The sequence below is a fragment of the Rhamphochromis longiceps genome, linkage group LG8 (genome assembly GCF_057381845.1).
Source record: "Rhamphochromis longiceps isolate RC_006_pf linkage group LG8, R_longiceps_female_GT1.1, whole genome shotgun sequence".
NCBI lineage: Eukaryota > Metazoa > Chordata > Actinopteri > Cichliformes > Cichlidae > Rhamphochromis > Rhamphochromis longiceps.
Genome location: NC_140564.1, coordinates 34,723,358 through 34,733,579, shown reverse-complemented (window position 1 = coordinate 34,733,579; position 10,222 = coordinate 34,723,358). Strand labels below are relative to the sequence as shown.

The 10,222-nt window shown below is 44.1% G+C and overlaps 1 long non-coding RNA gene across 2 annotated transcripts; it reads left to right on the top strand.

Moving 5' to 3' along the window:
* The first annotated feature begins 6,649 nt into the window (after positions 1-6,649).
* Positions 6,650-8,437, top strand: LOC146664367 (uncharacterized). 2 transcript variants are annotated; one of them, XR_014912936.1, is made up of 3 exons: positions 6,650-7,021; positions 7,111-7,221; positions 7,932-8,437. It is a non-coding gene; the product is annotated as an uncharacterized LOC146664367 (long non-coding RNA). The 2 variants fall into 2 exon arrangements; XR_014912937.1 differs by having other exon boundaries at positions 7,111-7,225; positions 7,937-8,437.
* Positions 8,438-10,222: the final 1,785 nt, after the last annotated feature.

Sequence of the window (10,222 nt, the reverse complement as noted above, 5' to 3'; positions counted from 1 at the left end):
TTTGTGACTTTGTTTAAAAGTGCTGCATCAATAAAGTTTGTCGCTATTGTTCGTATTATCCTTACAGCTGCAGCAGCGTTGGCACGAGGGCTGATGTTTCTGTCTTTGGCCAGCAGGGAGTTGAATAAAAACTCAGAGACAAACACTGTCAGCAGTCTTCATTTAGGAACAGTGTGTGTGTGTGCGCGTGTTTCTGTGTGTGAAGCCTCTCGAGACGGCGTCTGTCAGCCATTTGCAGGCGCTGTGTGTGTGTATTTCCATATTTCCTGTCTAATGGCAGCACTTTCTCCTCTGATATCATCAGCACTTCTCGACTCGCGCTCTGTGCGTTTGTTGTGTTTTTCTTCACTTACATTTAAATTAATGTCGAGTCCATAAAAACGGGACTTAAACTCATTTCCATACAAAGAAAACGCTCACATGCTGAAATGTTTCTGCTAATGAAACAGCCTCACTAATTACTGCCGCTTCACTCAACAGCAGATTTGATGTTTTATGGATTATTTACAGTGAGACTCTTTAATACGTTTAAATCTTTATTTTCTGATGATGTCAGTGCAGGATAAATCCAGCTTCTTTGTCCCAGAGGAGACAGAGTTTGAGCCTCCAAATCACTCAAAAAAACAATGTTTTAACCAAGCAGTCACATCAACATCACCAGTGACACCTGAATCACAGATATCGGCCAATCAAGTTAATGTGTTGTATTTTACACCAGAATTCCTGACATGGACATCATGAGTGTCAACCTTTACGTCCCACTTTGCTTCATAACTGTGGACATGATCCTGAGAGGATCCACTTTGTTTCAGCCTCACGGCTCAGAGGAAAACTGACAAAGATGGAGAATAATGACATTTATTGAAATGTCTGATTAGACCTGACAAAAACCTCGCTGTGTCCATTACATCATCACAGGTGCGATGCTCTGTGACCTGCTAACAGGTGAGTTTGAAGAACAGACACTGGTGACCCAGAGGTCAAAGGTTAGACTCTGTAGCACCAAATGATGTGTCTGATCCCTGAGGCGAGCCGCCCAATCAGATCGCAGGAGTCTAACAGGCCAGGATGTGTCCAACACAGCTGACTCCTCCTGTCTCATTTGCTCCACCGAGGAAATCAAACACACCTCACGCACACTTATTGTTTAGTCTGTGTGTGTGTGTGTGTGTGTGTGTGTGTGTGTGTGTGTGTGTGTGTGTGTGTGTGTGTGTGTGTGTGTGTGTTTTTATGGAAACTTAACTGCTTGACTGACAAACGAGGGCGGAAGATCAAAGTGCTGTGTTGTATACTAAAAGATGCTGAAGTGTGTGTCTGTGTGTTTCTGTGTGTGTCTGTGTGTGTCTGTAACTGTGTGTGCGTGTGTTGTATTGTTGTATGTAATCCTTATTTCTGTGCAAAAAGGGTCAAACCCACAAATTAACTTTCTTCTCATTAATTTAACCAGGATTAGCAGCCAGTGTGTGTGTGTGTGTGTGTGTGTGTGTGTGTGTGTGTGTGTGTGTGTTTGGGGTTAATGGTGTTGATGTTGAGTTTTAATTGCTTTCCATTCAAGGAAAATCCATTAGATAATATTCATTACCTCTGTCTCCACTCCCACCCCCACGTCAGCCCCATCCCCACCCCCACCTGATCATCAAGACCTCATCAATATCTCCAGCCTCAGAACAGCAGTGCTCGCACACGTCGATCAATGCCTGATCAATAATCTCTGTGGCCTGTGTGAGGTCTCATTTATGAATGACAGATTCATTTTGAACTGTGAGAGAGAAAAACGTCCATCCTGGAGTCGACCCGTCACTCCTGGATCATTCGATCATTTTAACAAGACTCAGCATCACATCTTTTTCGTGCTTTCTTATAAGTCAGGTGTTCATAACAGTGAGGAGTCAGTGTTAAAGTTGGTTATTACATGTGACGGGATGTGAACAAAACGCAAGAAAACCTGGGAATAGAACAGAGGAAACCCCCTGGAAACACCTGGAGTCAGCTGGAGATGCCTGGAAACTGCTGGTCAGCTTCAGCAGTGTGAATGAGCATGATGAGATGTTTGTGTGGCACAAGCACGGTGCGAGAAGCTTGAGTAACTGAAGAATTCAAATTCAAAATTCAAAGTTTGGGGTCTTCACTCACCCCAGTTCTGTTAACCGTCAGGGCTGGGGGGCTGGGAGGAGGTGATGGCTGTCAGACTGGGGTCTGGGATGCGGGGCCTCCCTGCTACTGCAGATAAGGAGGTGGTCCGCTTGCCTCCACCCCAGAGAGAAGGGTTACATCTCCTGGGTCTAGGTGCGGCTTGCCCCTCTGAGGGTGGGGGTACCTGGACCTGGGATATAGAGTATGTTTGGGGAGTGTGACTGTGTGCACAGTGTCTATTTGTGTCTGTCTACACGTTGGGTGAGTGCCGAGTGTTTGTTTGTGCATATGGGGTGGGAATGCACGTTTCTGTCCGCGTGCGCCTGTTCGTCTGTGTCTATATGTCAGGTTGGGTCTTAGACTCCACCTCTCTGGGCACATCTCAGGCTCTCCAAAGTACGGAGGCCGATCTCCCCTCACCACGCTCCCTGCCGGTGGCTGATGCCCTCAGACGTTGGTGTGTTGGTGGTTCTTGTGGACTGGGGCTGGGCGCTCATGTATGTACCGGCTCACTCCTGGTGGCCGATTGGCGCCTGTGGCCCGGCTGGGCCCCTTCCGGGGGGTGGGGTACCCTCAGGCCACAGAGGGAATGACATCCTGAAACTGATGTACAGGTGCCAGAAGCTGCTAATGGATGGCAATAACTTTTTCTTGGAAGCAGTGCAGGAACTTGTGGCAGGTCAGTGGCACCGAAGGATGAGGTGGATCAAGTAGGTGAAGTAGTCGGTTGATGGTGGAGAACAGCAGTCTGGGATGACTTTGCTGCTGGTGAATGAGGGAAGAGTGATGATGAGTTTTGGCCTGAGAGCTGCTTTGTAGGACATCACATGATCTTTAGCCATGCCAGATCTTCTTCTCAGAGCCTCTTAAGTTTGAACCAGTACAGTTACCATGATGTTTGGACAGGTGTGGAGGGAACGCTGCCGTCGATGCGAGGCAGTTGCTCAGATTGCTGTCCTCGGCCTGTTTACATGTGTCTTCAGATCATAAAGCTCAGCTTCATATCAGCTGTCCAAAGATATTTAGTCACCATTTTTATTAATACAGCAGCTTTAAAAGATCATCCAGATAACTCTGATGGATGCAAGCCAATTATTAATCAATAATTATTAACAGCGTCGTGAACTCAAGCTACCCAGTGATGTAACCGCAGACCGCACACTGACGTTTTTCTATGAATGTGCTTTAAAAGAGCTTCAGCGTCTGTTTGTGGCTCTTTCTGAATAAAACTGATCAACTTTCTCGACCCTGACTGGGTCCCGTCAGGGGAGCAGGTAAAGGTGAGACAGGTGTCGGAGCGTCCCCAGGATCAGCGAGGACAACAGGAAGTCGCGTTTCATCATTTCTGCGTCTCTGCTCTCATTTTTCTTCCTCTTCTCTCTCATATGAGCCGTGTTTGCCTCAGCCCGGCCTACATTAGATTAACCTGAACTCTGAGGGTGTGTGTGTGTGTGCCTGTGTGTGTGTGTGTGTGTGTGTTTTCAGCCTGATATTAGAAAGGCAGGATGATAATCGGTCAGTTGTCACCGTGACAACAGACATGGATCATATTTAGACTCCATGAAACACAATTACACACACACACACACACACACACACACACACACACACACACATGCACGTGCACATGCACAGACACACACACACATGCACGTGCACATGCACACACACATGCACACACACACATGCACACACACATGCACACACACACACGCGCACACACACACATACACACACACACACACACACACACTGTTGTGTTGTCTGCAGTAAATTCAGTTACTGTTATTAATATCTCCTCTCTGACCGACTGTCTCCTTCTGTACATCCTTGTCTCCTTCAAACCTCGTTTGTTTTTTTCTCTGTTCCTTCCTTTATTCCCTCCTTCCCTCTTTCCTCCCTCCTTTCCTTCCTTCCCCACCTCTGCTTTCTCAACAGCCACCCCTTCTTCCTTCCCCTACATCCTTCTTGTTTCCTTCACTCCTTCCTTCTTTCCCACTCTTCCTTTCTTACTAAAAGCAGGTTTGTGGGTCACATTTGTCCTCAGTGTGAGTTTCTGTGTGTGATTGATGGAGCGTCTCCATAATGTGTTGATTCATAATTCATCTGTCGACATGACAGCTGATATTTTATTCAACACACACACACACACACACACACACACACACACACACACACACACACACACACACACACACACACACACACACACACGTTGTTTTGTTAAAGGCAGACAGTGTTTTAGCTCCACCATACTGAGCCATCAATTATTCACCTCTGTGTGTGTGTGATGGAACGTTATCTTGATGTCGCTACATGCTGTTAGCACAAGCTCACACACACACACACACACACACACACACACACACACACACACACACACTGAGTGTAAACAGAGTGTGACCTCGTTAAGCCTCGTTAGCGCTCACGTTTGTTTGCAGGTAATTAGTTTGTTTAGTCTCTTTGTTTGTCTTGTTTTAGTTTAATCAATAAACATGGCCACTCCCCGGGGATGCCCCTCCCTGACTGTGTTTACAGCCACAGTCGTCACGGAGACAGGGCAGGTGCGGACTCAGCGAACCGATTGGCTGATTGATCTGCAGTCTGAGTTTATCTGAGAGTTAAACTGGTTGAGCTGGAGTCTCTGTGGGATGGAGTCAAAGCAGCGAACGGCCGAACTTTCTCCGACTGCTTCCTCGCTCTGTGTGCGTCCATGCGATAAACGCCACATGGTGAGGAGGCCGCTGCATGCCACGCTGCTGTAAACACGCCGCTCGCATGAGGAAAGCAATCCTACAATCTACAAACTAAAGTCGAGCTCAGGCTGCGGGAGCCTCACAGTAAAGCTCCAAATGTGCTTCTATTTTCTTTTCCATTGCTCAGCATCAGCGTCCTGATACCATCTAGTAGAAGGAACTATGTGTCCTACACGCTGCCGGAGTACGAGTTCTACTTTTGGTTAAAATAAACTGAAGATCAGGTGACCCCTGTGTGGTGTCAGAGCTCCACTGAGTTAAAGAGGAAGCTCAGACTGCAGAGGCTCACCTGCTAATGTGGTTCAACTCTGACAAATAAAAGATGGATTTGTTTACCTGATGATTCACATCCAGGTGCACAAGGAGGAGGGGCTTCACATCTCATGTGGAACCAAAAGTTGTTGTAAATATATTTTATTGAGAATAGTCTCACTATTTAAATATTCAGTATTTTGTGTAATTATATGATTGAAAACTGTGATCTGTGGATCAGTTTAAAGGCTCTGGTAGTTACTTACTGGGGAAAATATTGCTGGGACCAGTTTATCTGAGCTGTTCTTTCAAAGTCTCTGTAGGTGATTGGCAGCATTCCAACGCTGTCACACTTCAGGGTTTTTGTTTGGTTTGGGATAGTCTGATTTCTTACAACACATCACCTGATGTCATTGTTCCATATCATAATAACTGATTAAAGAGAAGTCCAGCTGGTAGCGCTATGACAGCACTGCTCTCAAACTGTGGGCCAGAAAAACTTTAAAGACAAAACTAGAAAGTGCATTTTCTGAAGAAACTGCAGTGTGAATGCTTGAATCTGAATGTATGCATTGAAATGAAATAATTACTGAATTTAAGTTGCAGTCAAGTTACTGACCAATGCAAACATCGCTGTAACGTATGACCGCTGAGGTAATGTTACTGTAACATATTCAGAGCACTGATGTTGCAGAGCTCATATTTCCACATTAATAATTTGTCAAGTCCTGAATGGAGAGTCCTCTTCACACACTGAGGTTAATTATGGAGTTCCACAGGGTTCAGTGCTAGGACCAATTCTGTTTACATTATACATGCTTCCCTTAGGCAGCATCATTAGAAGACATAGCATACATTTACACTGCTATGCAGATGACACCCAGCTCTATCTGTCCATGAAGCCAGATAACACACACCAATGAGTTAAACTGCAGGAATGTCTTAAAGACATAAAGACCTGGATGGCCGCTAACTTTCTGCTTCTTAATTCAGATCAAACTGAGGTTATTGTACTCGGCCCTGAAAATCTTAGAAATATGGTATCTAAGCAGATTCTTACTCTGGATGGCATTACCTTGGCCTCCAGTAACACTGTGAGGAACCTTGGAGTCATTTTTGACCAGGACATGTTCTAAAATTATAGAAACATATATCTGACAGACCTGTCCAGGGTGTACCTTGCCTCTCGCCCTAAGACAGCTGGGACAGGCTCCTGCGACGCTGATGGATGAACTGAATTAAGAGTCAAGAGAGAAGATCCATAAACTCTCCGATACAATGCTCTCCTGTTGACTTTACCAGGTTTTGTTTCCATCGCCCTTGGCTCCTTGCACCTGGAAGAAATCACCCACCTGTCTCTGATGAGCTCATCATCGTCACTGCTGAAGGTAGTGGCAGGCTTTCAGTCGTGGCTGGATTGTTGAAGTACGCAGCGTTCCAAATTATTATGAAAATTGTGTTTAAGTCTCATAAAGAATATGTAACCCAGTGAGTTTACACAACTCAGTAATGCACTACAACATGTTATTGTTAATTGGGATTTATCATTACTCTGTTAATCACTGAGTTGATCAAAAATAAATCAATAATAAAAGATAAATACTATAAATATAAGAATAAAACCCAAAGAGTATATTTAACACCCCTACTGGTTAGGAAGGAACAAGCCCCGCCTTCCCCTGCTCTGTACCGTCACGTGCTCAGACACAGAGAGAGACGGAGGTGCACGAGACCATCACTGATTTTCACCGCCAAGCTTTTCGCTGGAAAATAACTATTAACTTGATAAATTGAGCAAATATCCATACCGGAGATCTGCATGGACCTTGGAGAAACGGACCTGATTTATTGTGAACATTTCGGACCTTGAAACCATCGCGGTGAGTCAGAAGCTGTTAAGCTAACCTTGAAGCTAAAAAGCTAACAAGAAGTTAACAGGGAATATAATGGCCCGATTTCAATGTTGTAGATCTGCGCGGGAGCGGATGAAGTGGACAAGATCCTCTCTGAGAGTTGAACAAGATCCTCTCTGAGAGTTGAACAAGATCCTCTCCGAGAGTTGAACATTAGAAGTGTGCTGGTGAGTTAAACTGGGACTGGGCGAATCAGGCTAATTGAAAAGCTAACTAGCCTAATGCTCATAGCTGTAGCTGACCACGTTTTCACTGTGGGAGAACACACGGGGTTTCTCACTGAGTTCAGCCATTTTGAGCACTCAGCTTGTGTGCTGATGATGTTCTAGTATTACTTGTTGAATATTAAATGCACTAAAATTAAATGATGGAATAAGTTAATGTTGATCTTAAAGGTCATGAATCTACTTTATTTTGTTACATTTGATGCTCGAGCGGCACTGTATAGATGTCTCTGCATATTCTGACTGTGCTGATACGTTACCACATACTGTAAAACTACAGCCTGTGGGTTTTTGTATATTCTTTTGGTAATTTTATTCTGTACATTGAGTGTAAATAATATATTGCTTCATTGCTATGCAGTGTAAAGCAATGCTCCTGTAATTCAGTTAAAGGGCAATACTGTAAAAAAAAAAAATCTACCATAGTTTATGGTTTATTTCTGATTTCTGATAGAAATGTGCACCTTGACGATAGAATAAGCTGATTGTGATTTAAAGATTGCATTCATGATTAAGATGCACTGTATAGACTATAGTTAGAAATTAGAATTAATGTTTTGTGCTTGTTTTGTTATAGCACTTACATTATTTACATATGGCCATGTATATCTTTAGAGTGTGAACTGAATTAGTAATAGTCCTGTTGTTTACAGGCTAGGTTTTTTTTATGGGATCGTGAGACCTGGATCTCTTCCTGACGAGGAAGATGGCGAGCCTTTCCCTTTGAACCGAACCGAACCACAGCCATTCTGAGTTGGCCCAGAAGGGCAGGTTGCTCTTCTCTCACGAACAATTGCAACAGTGCGGTAGGACGAAATCGCACCAATCACAAACTTTTGACCTGTTGGATTTGACTTGACTGAACACTGACTATTAAGCCGGCAAGACTGACATATCTGAGCTCAGATAGGATTCTGACTGTTATTATTATTGCTGTCACTGTATTTTATTTTATGTTTTCATTCCTGTTCATAAAATGCTGTTAAATTGTTGCTAAATAGTTTAATACAATTCATAGCAACTTTACCTGTGGCTCCAGTCATTCTTCTCCACGCAACTCCCTTTATCCCTCCTGCGAATCTAGCTATTGGCCCATTCTCTCCATCTTACTTTAATTTCCCCTACCCTATCCTGTACTTGGCTACAAATAAATAAGTTGTTTTTCAATTAAACCCATGGATGGGATTGTGTCTCAGGACACCTGTGATCGTTAGTTTGCCAGCTGAGCCCAATTAAAGGAAAAACTACTAAAGAAGGATGTTCCACATTATTAAGCAGACCACCATTTTCAAGCAATATAGGAAGGAAACATGATCTCTGCTGCTGAAAAGCGTGAAGTAGTTGACCGCCTTGGACACGTAATGAAAACCTCAGATATTTCACGAAAATTTAAGCGTGATCACCGTAATGTTAAGAGATTTGTGGCTGAGTCAGAGCACACATGGGTTCATGCAGATAAAGGCACAATGAGGAAGGTTTCAGACAAATACATCAGACTAAGAGAGCAGCTGCTAAAAGGCCGTTACAAAGCAGCAAACACATATTTGAAGCTCCTGGTGCCTCTGGAGCCCTGCGAACATCAAGCTGTAGGATCCTCCAGAGACTTGCAGTTGTGCATAAACCTTCTATTCGGCCACTCCTAACCAATGCTCACAAGCAGAAACGGCTGCAGTGGGCCCAGAACCACATGGAGACTAATTTTCAAACAGTCCTGTTCACTGATGAGTGCAGCGCAACCCTGATTGGTCCAGATGGATGCAGAGGTGGATGGTTGGTGGCCGTCCACCAACATGTCCCAACAAGGCTGTGACATCAGCAAGGAGGTGGAGTCATGTTTTGAGCCGGAATCACGGGGAGAGAGCTGGTCGGCCCCTTTAGGGTCCCTGAAGGTGTGAAAATGACCTCTGCAAAGTATGTGGAGTTTCTGACTGACCACTTTCCTCCATGGTAGAAAGAGAGAAAACACCTCTGCATCCTTGGCTGCTATCGGCGTAAAAGGAGAGAAACTCATGGTGCGGTCAATTCAATTCAATTTTATTTATATAGCGCCAAATCACAACAAAAGTCACCTCAAGGCGCTCCCCATTCCTCCCTGACTTCAATCCTACTGAGAAGCTTTGGAGCATCCTCAAGCAAAAGATCTGTGAGGGTGGGAGGCCGTTCACATCCAAACAGCAGCTCTGGGAGGCTATATCGACATTCAAGTTGATTGAAATAACTTTTGATTTCAGTAAAATTGATCTACTAATGCTGCAAAATCAACAAATGACCATTTTCAATTCTCTACAACCTGTCAAATCTTTTGAAACTCTGTGTGCGTAATAATTTGGAACAGAGCATTTTAAATTTTGTTCAGTAACATTTGAGTTATACTCTATTGGTCAATGACTCAAGAATTATGCCGACTGTCATTTGAATCAACTATTTAGGAAAAACAGAGAAAAATATCATTTGCATAATAATTTGGAACGCGGCGTACTCAGTGAAGCCCCGCCCCAGCCCCGTGCGTTGTGTAAAGCATTTTCTGGTGTTTGTGTAAACAAACTGCCTCCTGGCTGTGACAGATACGGTTACAGAAAATATGAGCATGAATGGAAATCGTAATTTGGTTTTTAGGACACGTCGTTGTAACACAGGTGTGAAAACAAACTGAAACCAAGTTTGGATTCACACGCAGCTGCTGCTAATTCTTTTTTAATACAGACTACACAGGTAACGTGCTCTGACCTCTGACCCCAGCTGTCCACTGTGTGTTACCACAGCAACAGCTGTAGATCAATAATCATTTCTTCTAAGAGGTGAGAAAGGGTTGATGGGAAAAGTTTCTCCTCTTTATCGGCAGCACAGTTCAGAGCTCAGCATCATCAATCAGTGAAGCTCGAACATCACAAAGAGAAAAACCTTTGTGCTCCAAAATGATGAAAACTGAAACTGGAGCAGTTGC